Genomic DNA, 12,418 nt, shown 5'->3' with positions numbered 1-12,418 from the left:
TTCTTGAATTATGTTTCAATTTTGGGCTCAAACAATATCAACTGAATCCTAAAATTCAACTATATGAGAAAAGGAAAATTTTCACTTTGATGAAAGCTACACTAATCAAGGGAAGATGTTTCAATCAATAATGCATCAAACAAATTTCCTTTCACTAACTTTCACTTTCGCCTTCGAAATGAGATGCCAAAAGTAAAAATTATTTTCACTTTTCACTATCCTAAATGCAACTTTTCGAAAGAAAAATGATTTTACTTTACTAAGACGCACTTATATGAATTATGTTTTTCTTTTCATTTTGAATGATTTGATGCACTTAATACAATATTTAGCTTTCAATCACTGAAAATGTGATCTATTTCAATGATGAATTTCAAAAAATAACTTTTCAATGCAACTAATCTAATGCATTTTCATGAAAAGTAAATTTGAAAAACAAGATAAAACAAATGCAAAATGATGTTTTCAATGATTTCCACAAAAAAACACTCAATCAATCAACAAAACCAACATCTCAATGACACCAACAAGCAAAAAGTGATGACCAATTGACTAGGAATCCTAGAACTCAATCAGATTTCACTTCAAAGCCAATGAGACAAATTTTGCAAATTAATCAAGACAATCAATAAAAACACTAACAAATCCAAGCATACAGGATGGGAAAATACCTCAAGGGCCAAGACACACTAGATTTTGACAGAGAAACCATAAGAATTATCACATTCAAGGACCAACGCTACTTTATATAGAAAACCTCGTGCCGATATGGTCATTAGTGCTACTTTTCATAACAAAACCTGTGTTGGTCCTCAACGTGGGTAAATAGTGGAAGACATGGTTTTCAACGCATCTTTACAGGTAAAAATAAGCGTTGCTAGTGCAACTGTCACTGATAAAACTTGTGTTGAGTGAGGAATATGGGAAAAAGTATATATATTTCAAAAAAAAATCCAGACTCAGCAATCTAAGGCAGTAATCAGTTAATGTGTAGATCTACACTAGCTCAAACTAACTGAGAAGTCAATGGTTAGTCAAACTGATCAGGATATTAGATGGAAAAATATGATGAAAATGCTATAGCTTCCCCAATGGAGTTGCCATTTTTTGTGTGAAGGTAAATCCTCTCTATGGACAGAGCGATCCCTCTAGCCCAATGAATGGGTCTAGCAACAAACTAAACAAACTAACATACACTTTCCTAGCTTATGTTTAACAAATGCAAAGAGAAGGAGAAACTTACCTTGCTCTGATGCTAATCGCTCAATCCTTTGGATATGACTTTGAATCTTTCGCTCCAGGCCTCGCTCCTTGTTCTTCATGTCCGAGTATCTGCAAGGAAGATCAAAGAGATATGAAAAATACAAGAGCATATATGGCATACATAAAACATAAAATACTTAATAGATCAAGGAGTATTAAGCTAAAATAATAAAAAATACACAATTATGGAAAGTGAACATCAGATGTATATATCGATAAGCTAAAAAGGGAAGCATACAACCCATGCCTTGATGTTGGAGACTTCTTTTTGGTGGATTTCCAAGTTGAAGCAAAGACTCTTCAAGCACTCCTTCTCCAAGCTAGAATGGGTAGCATGTAAGCATAATCTTAACATAGGGATGCATCAAGAAATGACCAACCATTTGGGGATGGAAGGGAGTGAATTTATAGGAAGGGACAGGGAGTTAGGGATCCATAAAAGAGGGAGAAAGGTCCACATCTCAAGGGGAAATCCCATAATGATAAGATGAAGAGGCCCAAATGGGAGAGATCAACCATATCGATAACAGCAAATATCCATCTCGTTGTTCTCGAAGGTTCTAGTGCATGAAGCTTCTCCTCAAGTTTGGGAAAACTTGCTAGAAGAGGTTCAACCCAGGTTTTCCTATCAAAACCTGCACTAGAAGCGCTAATGTATAACTGTGCAACCTTCCATCGGCACATGTAGGCAGTGGAGCAAAGCGCGCTGATGCTAAAACTTAAGTTTTTAGTTAACCGTCTTTAGGATGAATTCAAGGCAGTTTCACTTTGATTCTTTAGGGAGATTTTGGTCTGTATATCGTGATGGATATGTTGCACAATATTCAATGTTTTGGCACTTTAGGATATGGACAAGAAGTGAATAGGAGGTATGAAAAGATATTGTGTAATAGATCCTCTGAATCGTCATGTTACAAACTTGTAACACGACATTGAGTTGAATCCTATGATAACATATTTCGCCCTAGGAAGATGTTTTCGTGAAGATGAGATTCACGTCAGCGCAAGAGTTGCCAAAACTTAGTAAGTTCTCAAAATAGTAATCATCATTCTCACACACTGTCAAAACATATAGGGATGCATATGTTGTACTGTGTTGATTTGATTTCAAGAGGATCAATAGTATTGTAATTTTACTCATGACTATTTTTCATTTGGGGATTTACCTTCTAGCTTATGTTTTAATTTTCTAAAGTCCAGGACTATGCTTTCAATCACAAGTAGTTTTCAGTTTGTTGTTCCTCAATTTTCCCTTTCTATATAATCACGACAATGTAACTTGGACGTGCAGCGGGTATATGGCACCAGAGTATGCTATGCAGGGGCAATTATCTGTAAAAGCTGATGTTTATAGCTTTGGCGTTCTTCTCCTGGAACTTATCATGGGGAGAAAGAACGCGGATTATAGTTTGTCGCCTGAAATGCAGATGCTTTTAAGATGGGTAATATACTCTACTAATGTTATTATTGTATTTCCATATAAGAATATATATGTTATACAAGGTATTCTATATAGTTCGATATATAAACTATTTATTGAAGCATGAGTTTAGGGATTTCATTGTAACTCCCTAAACCACCATGGAGAGAGAATTGAGTTGAAAAGCTCATAGACATTCGATGAAGTAGTGAAAAAAATAGGTGTTAGAAGAAAGTATTTTGGAGAATGCTCTTGTTGTTTGAATACTACTTCCTTACTATTTAGGAGCAGAGTGATGAACACTAGGATGAGAAACACATTGGATTTCAACAGGTGCATAACTTATGCATCGCCCTGAATGATTACAGATAATTGAATCACCATAAATCATTAAGCCATGTAGCAGAGCATTGCAGATACTATTCTCGTTAGTGGTTTCATTCATCATGGAGGAAGGTGGTTTCATATTTTCTTGTAAGAAAAATGTAGGGTAATGGGGACACACACATGAATTTTGCGATATACCAAATATTCCGCTCTGCTGGCTATATATTTTGTCTTTCTGTTTCATTCTTTACCGACACCTTTCTCTTTCCTTTGCTTTAAACTCCTTTGGAGGTACACCATTATCTGTTTCTCTTGTTCTAAGGTTCAAAGTGACTAACCTCATTTCCATGGATAACTGTTCTCTCTTTTCACCCTGACCAATGGAGTCTATGCTGCCGCTTTCCCTAATCTTTGTTGTAGACAAATTTTAGCCTATCTTGGTGTTGGCTGCTAAAATTTGTTCATGGAGATTCCCAGGATGATCCTCGCTGTCGGTGGATGTAGTTTCCTGTGAGTATGTGTTCAAATCTTCAATTTGAACATACGATGAACAAACACTGACTCTATTGGAATCAACATATTGTGCTCTGTGAGAAGTAGGGTTGGAAGAGGGTTGAGGTAACTCCCGAATGACAACATCGGCCTTTTCATGGAGCCATTTGACAACTTGACTCCGATGGTCGAAGCCAATCATATCTTGAATGAAATAAAAATTCATTGCGGTTCACACAGATAACTCCATTCTTTGATGTCTTGGTCTATGTGAGTTAAGTTGCATAGCATTCTAATGCCTGCTTCTTGAAGATGGAGAAATTGGTCGATCGATCGACCTATTGTGCGATGGAGTGAAAGCACATGATTTTTACCAGACCCAATATGAATACATATGCGATCCAGGAAATTCTCGACGTGGTGCAGATAACCTCACATTTCAACGATATGGACAATTGTTCAAGATTCTGTCAATGACGACGAATCTGAACAATGTCCTCATGAGGATAAACCTCACAATAAAACGCCTTTAGCGTAATTATCTATATAGATTTGTTATTACTTTATTCTTAAGAATCAAAGAATGCAAATCAACTACATCTACTTTGAATATTACACCAAGGCTAAAGTAAAGTGAATGGAAATACTTTATTTGTATAGTTGTTATTAATGCATTTTGTATAAATGTTGAATATTACACCAAGGCTAAAGCAAAGTTAATGAAAATAGTTTATTTGTGTAGTTGCTAATAATTCATTTTGTATCAATATGTTTTACTTTATAATTGTTTTTTCATTTTTAACAATATGGGTATAATTTATAGTTTTTATTATTATTGTATTATAACATTATACATTCTTTACTAATTACAATTTTTGTTGTTGTTGTTAAATCGAGGTTTCATTTATTCATCAAAAGGAAAGTACACAGTTCTCAAAATGCAAGTAGTCTTACCCTGATTGGGTTTGTTGACTAAAGATATCACTATATGTAAAAGAAACAATAGCAAAACTAAGTGAGAAATCCAAATATTAAACAGGTCAAAAGCACCAAAAAACAAAAAAACTAGAAGAACACCTGAGACCATGCTTAATCATCAGAAGTAATGGATGCTGGATTGTCTGGCCCAGTCCCTAGAGGGGGAGGGGGACGATATGAACACTGAACATGTTGCTTGAAGTGAGCCATCCACATTTCCATCTTCTCAACCTTTCTAGCAGTTTTTTTCCATGCCAAACCACCACAATCGTTTCTCTAACATGGAATTGAAAGTAATGCAGTTGATTTAGCATGGTGATGATAAACTCATGTTCTTCCTTTCTGATCCTATCAAAAACTTCTAGGCGGTCTAGAACAGTTTGGAGCAAGTCATGACAGGAATCAGAGCGAATGACAGGCATTAGAGTGAAGTTTTCGACTTGCACCTCTTGCGTGCCCCTGCCAACAATTCTAACCCTATACACTTTCTCTACCCCCACGCACCACACTACCTTTCTTACCACCACTAGCTACATGACCAAGTCGAACTGTGTTCACACCACCTCTACCACCACGAGCTCCCGATGTTGTTCAGATTACACCTCCAACAACATGTCCATCTCGCTTCGGGCACACAACAACCCGACCCTCCAACGCCACCTTCATTTCAATGCCGGAACCACATTGACTGGTTGAAGCTGCCCTGTTAAATTGGCAACTAGGGCCAAACTCCATGTGGGTCGGCTTATTTATCGCAGCTAATATTTTTATTGGATCCCTCTCGTCGAGAGGTGTAGGATTGATCCAAATATCATCTAATTCCGATAAGTATTTATGGAGATATGAATTTATTTTGTTTATGTAATTATTACCAAGCCGGCCATCTCTTATGTAGGCTCTAGAAGCCCAACTGACGTGTCTATTCATCATCCTCATTGTGGTATAAATAGATGAGGATTTGATATCATTTAGACACTCATTCTTGAGTGATCTCTTCCTCTCCACATCTTGGGTTTTGGGAGGAGTGAGACACCAAGAGTGATACGCTAGTCTTCAAGTGATGCCCTAGCTGTTGTATGTTGCCCTAAGCCACAGTCAACATGAGAATCTACTTCTAGAAGAGTCGCAGTCATAGCTCTAGTCATTAAGACCTACACGCAGATTATGAAGAAATTTACACGCTAGTCAGATTATGTATTACGCTATCCAGGAACCACCATATACGCAGGTGATGAAGGTCTATTCATGATGAAGGATATTACGCTGTCCAGGAAGCACCATATACGCAGGTGATGAAGGTCTGTTCATGATGAAGGATATTACGTTGTCCAGGAAGCACCATATACGCAGGTCATGACAGTCTGTTCACAATGGAGGATATTATGCTGTTTAGGAAGCACCATATATGCAGGTTATTAAGGTCTGTTCATGAAGCACCATATACGCAGGTCATGATCCGCTGTAAGTGGAAACACCCCAATCCAATCCACAGTAAATGAAGACACCATATATGCAGACAATGTGGAGACGTATTAGATGTAGTCAAGGTAACAAAGCCACCGTCATGATAACCTAGCCACAGTAAGCAGCAGAAGAATGATCCACATATGTTGTAATGGGAGTCAACAACATGAAGACTCTATACAACACAGTTTATACGCAGCCATTGAACATATGGCCTTGGAAACATTGAAATGCAGTCATGAAGACTGATCCAACGCAGTCAACACGCTGTTATAAAGACTCATTCGTAGGTCATACGCAGATATGGAGACACTATTATATGTTGGAAGACCTGATATGACACACAGTGTGAACAGTCTATACGTTGTCATCATACGCAGCAATGGAAACTCTTTATACATAGCTGCAATTATGAAGAGGAATCACTGTAATGGCATGAAGCCGCAGAGAGCCATTGTCAGGCAAAGTCATAGTCAAGGTCATGGAGCCGTAGTGAGTTCAGTCTCCTCGGATGGATTAAGGAACTAAAGCCTATCCATTCTCGGCATGGCAATCTTGATATGACAAGGAGCAGTTCTGATTTTGGTGGCAGTGCTGTAGCAGACTTGTTACAGTCTTGCTATAAAAATTCAATGAGAAGATCCTTGGCATAAGTATCATCACTACATTTAGACCTAGCTCAACATGTTTTGAGGAAGTGACAAGGACAACATGATGAAGAATGAGATCATGATCAATGGATAGCATGATAGATGAAATCATGGGCAGCATAGTGATCATGAGCAACATAATGATGCATGTTGCAGAATGATGATGCTACAGGGTAAGGTGCAGCAAATGGACGAGATGCAGCATGATGATAGGTGAAGGAGTCACCTTGGAGGATCAGTTGAAGCAGAATGTCTTCAACTGATCTCATCGTTATAGAAGATGATCTATGCTCAGATCTAGACAAGTCAAAGTGTTGACTTCTGTTGTAAATGTACTCTCTCTCTCTCTCTGCTGAACTTTGAAGATAAAATAAGAATTGATCAAGGGTTTCCCCACACATAGTGGGGTTTGTCCCTGGCTCGTGCCATATCTTGTGTCCTCATGTCTTGGCTTGTCTTCTGCGATTTTATATTTATGTTCTATCTGCAGTTTATTGTAATGTTGATGTGATTGCTAACTGTGAAAATTTAAATAAATTGCTCTAGCATAGAACATACCTAAACTTAACATGGTATCAGAGCTGAGGTGAAGACAATGCCCAAGCAAAAGTGGAAGAGCAATCACCAAAGACAGTTGGGACAAGACAGAAGGATCAATGGGTTCCTCATAATTCACCTAGGGTGAAGTCAAAGCAGAGAATGTTATCAGAATGGTGCAACGGAAGATTATGATGGTCCATCTTAAGATCACTTCATTGGGAAGTTCGGATCTAAGGGTGGAAGGAAAGGCGGATGCCTTGTTGAAATAAGTTCGGCTGTTATGCGAAGGAGTGTTCGAATGGTAGAGACACATCTCTTGATGAAGATAACAATCATTCTTGGGACATCTTCATGATCAAAAGAATGACTGGTAATGCAGGTCATCAAGGAAATGGTCGACTCTTCCAGGAAAGCAAGGAACCCCAAAATCTCTTTTATGTACCTGATTGAACCTGATGTCCATCTCGGAAATGGGAGTCAAAAGTTACAGGGTGGCACTTATCGATGAAAGGTATGTGCTTGAAAATAGATGTTTTGAGTTCAGGGTTGTATCAAGTCCACTAGGGACCATGTCTATTGACTCAGCACTGGAGGTCTGTGAGTTAGATGGTGACTAGGATGCTTGAATTCAAAAAAGAAGCATGAAGGTACATGTCTGAAATGTACCGAAGGAAAATATTATAAGGGGACCATTCCCCTATTACAGCAGGTCCACAGGCTTGGAACAACCCTAGGAGTTTGAGACTCATGATCAGGAATCTCATGTATACAGGTGGAAGAAAGCCCTTTATGGCTTGAAGCAAATCACCTCGGGCATAGTATGAGAGGATTGATAGCTGTCTAATGCAGCTGAGATTCACTAGGAGTGAAACCGATCCAAAACCACTACTGGAAGGTTGTGGATGATAAACCTCTCGTACTGGCACCCATGTCTGACAGGTGCAGACCCTCTCGTGTATAGGAGACAGAGGGAGTTGGATTCTGAATGTGGGAAGATAAACTGCAAGCTTGTGACTGCCTCGAAGATCTTAACTTTCAAAAGTTATATAATGATGTCGGACCAGATTTGGGAAATGCCTCGAAGTTTCATAAACTCATTCGCGTTGATGTTCTTGGAGAACTTCCGTCCGGACATGTGTTTTGAAGTTAGCATGGTGAGCTCATATTTGTTTGAGCCTCACTGGATTGGTGCCAAGAATCCTCTGAGATATCTTCGGGGCACAACCTCTCATGGATTGAGATACACTGCCGGAAATATAAAACCACATGATTATTCGAATGATGAGTGGGCAGGCAATATGGAGGATCACTACAGCACTTCTCAGTGCTGTTTCTCTTTGGAATCTACCTCGATATCCTGGATGAGCAGGAAGCAGAAGTCGGTGACTCTGAGCACCACCAAGGCAGAATACATTGCTGATAGTATGGCCTTCTGTAAGGCAGTTTGGTTGCTGAAGCTTTTCAGTGAGCTGTTTGTACACATGATGAATACCACTGTGATTCTCTGTGACAACCAGAGATGGGATTCGATTATTGAGGAATCCAATATTTGACAATTGTTCCAGCAGATAGACATCAAATACTGCCTTATCTGGGATATGGTAAGTCGATGATCAAGGAGGCTCCATCACACTGGGATGATGTAGAGGACAGAGCCCTAAGGAAAGATCAAATTTCCCGAACGACTTGGAGTCGTCGAGAGACCTTTGTAAAAGGGTCCTGCATGTTGCATACATTGAGCTCTGGGAACTCTGGGGGGCTTGCAGTTCTATTGGAGCAACATATGACCACAGGGTGACTCACCCTCCCCTGGTGGTGCGTACTGGAACAAGATGATTCACTCTCTTGTGGGACAAGATGATACGCTCTCTTGTGTAGCAGGATGATTAGTTCTCCTGTGAGGCCTGGATTGATGTGTTCTCCATGGCGATTGTAGCAGGATTGATGTGTTCTCCTGTGAGGCCTGGATTGATGTGTTCTCCATGGCGATTGTAGCAGGATTTATGTGTTCTCCTGTGAGGCCTGGATTGATGTGTTCTCCATGGCGATTGTAACAAGATTGACGTGTTCTCCTGTGAGGACAAGATTGATTAAGTTCTCCTGTCGAGGCATCCTACCCATGCAGTCTGGGACTAATGGGAAGTACCTCTCATCTGATCAATGAGTAGGGAAATGAAGTTAGGGACCGTAGTAGTACCGATGGACGCATCGTTGTATCTACCGTACTCCCTACGCTAGGATGACCTCCATTGATCTGAGATCAATGATACTGGTCTGGGACCAGTGGTAGGAGTTGTACATACTATGATGCTGACTTCGGGTCGGCTGAGACTGGTCTGGGACCAGTGGTACATACTCTGAGACTGACTTCGTGTCAGTACAGTACTGGTCTGGGACCAGTGAGAGTCGTACATACTATGATGCTGACTTTGGGTCGGTTGAGATTGGTTTGGGACCAGTGGTACGTACTCTGAGACTAACTTAGGGTTAGTGGAGAATGATATGACTCATTATCGATCAGTTCTTCTTCTTCATGGTTCAGCAGAGCTACCAGAGCCAGCAGAGCTGAGCAGAGCAGAGCTATCAGAGCCAGTAGAGCTGAGCAGAGCAGAGCTACCAGAGCCAGCAGAGCTGAGCAGAGCAGAGCTACCAGAGCCAGCAGAGCTGAGCAGAGCAGCGCTAGCAGAGCTAGCAGAGCTGAGGAGAGCAGAGCTAGCAGAGCCAACAGAGCTGAGCAGAGCAGAGCTAGTAGAGAAAGCAGAGCTGAGCAAAGCAGAGCAGAGCAAAGCCATCAAAGCTGAGAAAAGTTGCGCAGAACAGTGCTGGGCACTGGTGGCAGAGATAGTACAGTCAGACTTATGGATCAATGGATGGAGTTCTCCCTAGTTGAGAGGGAGTGTTAAATTGGCAACTAGGGCCAAACTCCATGTGGGTCGGCTTATTTATGGTAGCTGATATTTTTATTGGATTCCTCTCGTCGAGAGGTGTAGGATTGATCCAAAGATCATCTAATTCCGATAAGTATTTATGGAGATATGAATTTATTTTGTTTATGTAATTATTACCAAGCCTACCAGGTCTTATGTAGGCTCTAGAAGCCCAACCGACGTGTCTATTCATCATCCTTGTTGTGGTATAAATAGATGAGGATTTGATATCATTTAGATACTCATTCTTGAGTGATCTCTTCCTCTCTACGTCTTGGGTTTTGGGAGGAGTGAGACACCAAGAGTGATACGCTAGTCTTCAAGTGATGCCCTAGCTGTTGTATGTTGCCCTAAGCCACAGTCAACGTGAGAGTCTGCTCCTAGAAGAGCCGCAGTCATAGCTCTAGCCATTAAGACCTACATGCAGATTATGAAGACATCTACACGCTGGTCAGATTATGTATTACGCTATCCAGGAAGCACCATATACGCAGGTGATGAAGGATATTACGCTGTCCACGAAGCACCATATACGCAGTTGATGAAGGTCTGTTCATGATGAAGGATATTACGTTGTCCAGGAAGCGCCATATACGCAGGTCATGACAGTTTTTTCACAATGGAGGATATTACGTTGTTCAGGAAGCACCATATATGCAGGTCATTAAGGTCTGTTCATGAAGCACCATATACGCAGGTCATGATCCGCTGTAAGTGGAAACACCCCAATCCAATCCATAGTAAATGAAGAGACCATATACGCAGACAAAGTGGAGACGTATTAGATGCAGTCAAGGTAACAAAGCCACCGTCATGATAACCTAGCCACAGTAAGCAGCAGAAGAATGATCTACATATGTTGTAATGGGAGTCAACAGCATGAAGACTCTATACAACACAGTTTATACGCAGCCATTGAACATGTGGCCTTGGAAACATTGAAATGCAGTCATGAAGACTGATCCAACGCAGTCAACACGTTGTTATAAAGACTCATTCGCATGTCATATGCAGATATGGAGACACTATTATATGTTGGAAGACCTGATATGACACACAGTGTGAACAGTCTATACGTTGTCATCATACGCAGCAATGGAAACTCTTTATACATAGCTGCAATTATGAAGAGGAATCACTGTAATGGCATGAAGCCGCAGAGAGCCGTTGTCAGGCAAAGTCACAGTCAAGGTCATGGAGCCGTAGTGAGTTCAGTATCCTTGGATGGATTAAGGAACTAAAGCCTATCCATTCTCGGCATGGCAATCTTGATATGACAAGGAGCAGTTCTGATTTTGGTGGCAGTGCTGTAGCAGACTTGTTACAGTCTTGCTATAAGAATTCAATGAGAAGATCCTTGGCATAAGTATCATCACTACATTCAGATCTAGCTCAACATGTTTCGAGGAAGTGACAAGGATAGTATGATGAAGAATGAGATCATGATCAGTGGATAGAATGATAGATGAAATCATGGGCAGCATAGTGATCATGAGCAACATAATGATTCATGTTGCAGAATGATGATGCTACACGGTAAGGTGCAGAAAATGGACGAGATGCAACATGATGATAGGTGAAGGAGTCACCTTGGAGGATCAGTTGAAGCAGAATGTCTTCAACTGATCTCATCGTTATAGAAGATGATCTATGCTCAGATCTAGACAAGTCAAAGTGTTGACTTCTGTTGTAAATGTACTCTCTCTCTCTCTCTGCTGAACTTTGAAGATAAAAGAAGAATTGATCAAGGGTTTCCCCACACATAGTGGGGTTTGTCCCTGGCTCGCGCCATATCTTGGGTCCTCATGTCTTAGCTTGTCTTCTGCAATTTTATATTTATGTTCTATTTGCAGTTTATTGTAATGTTGATGTGATTGCTAACTGTGAAAATTTAAATAAATTGCTCTAGCATAGAACATACCTAAACTTAACATGCCCTCTGCTATGGCTGGGATCGAGAATTACGTGACACAGGACGCATGGTGAGTGCCTAGGGATACGGCCCCAAGACAGGTCCAACAACAATCTGCAGTACCTCCCTATAAACCTTGAGCCAAAGCAGTCTGAAAGCCTACCCCAAATTATTTAGCAAAGGCCTACTCCTCAGAGCTGAAGCCTCTTATTCTTCCTTGACAGGGGAAGCGCCTAGGCGCAAAGGCACCTACAAAATGACTTGAAACTAGAGCACAAAGATGCAAGAAATGAACCCAAACCAATTTCCAGTCACCACAATCACCTCCAGACCACCCTTCCACCGCCAAGGCTAATTGTTGCTCACCTAATGGAGCATCTAAGGATTCCAGGGTAAGAGCATCACAAGAGGAAAACCGAAACGATAGTTGATGAGAAAAAGACAT

This window comes from Pinus tabuliformis, chromosome X (genome assembly GCF_031772625.1).
Source record: "Pinus tabuliformis cultivar Carrire ecotype Pingquan chromosome X, CPIR1, whole genome shotgun sequence".
In the NCBI taxonomy this organism is placed as follows: Eukaryota; Viridiplantae; Streptophyta; class Pinopsida; order Pinales; family Pinaceae; genus Pinus; species Pinus tabuliformis.
This window is presented reverse-complemented; position numbering follows the sequence as displayed.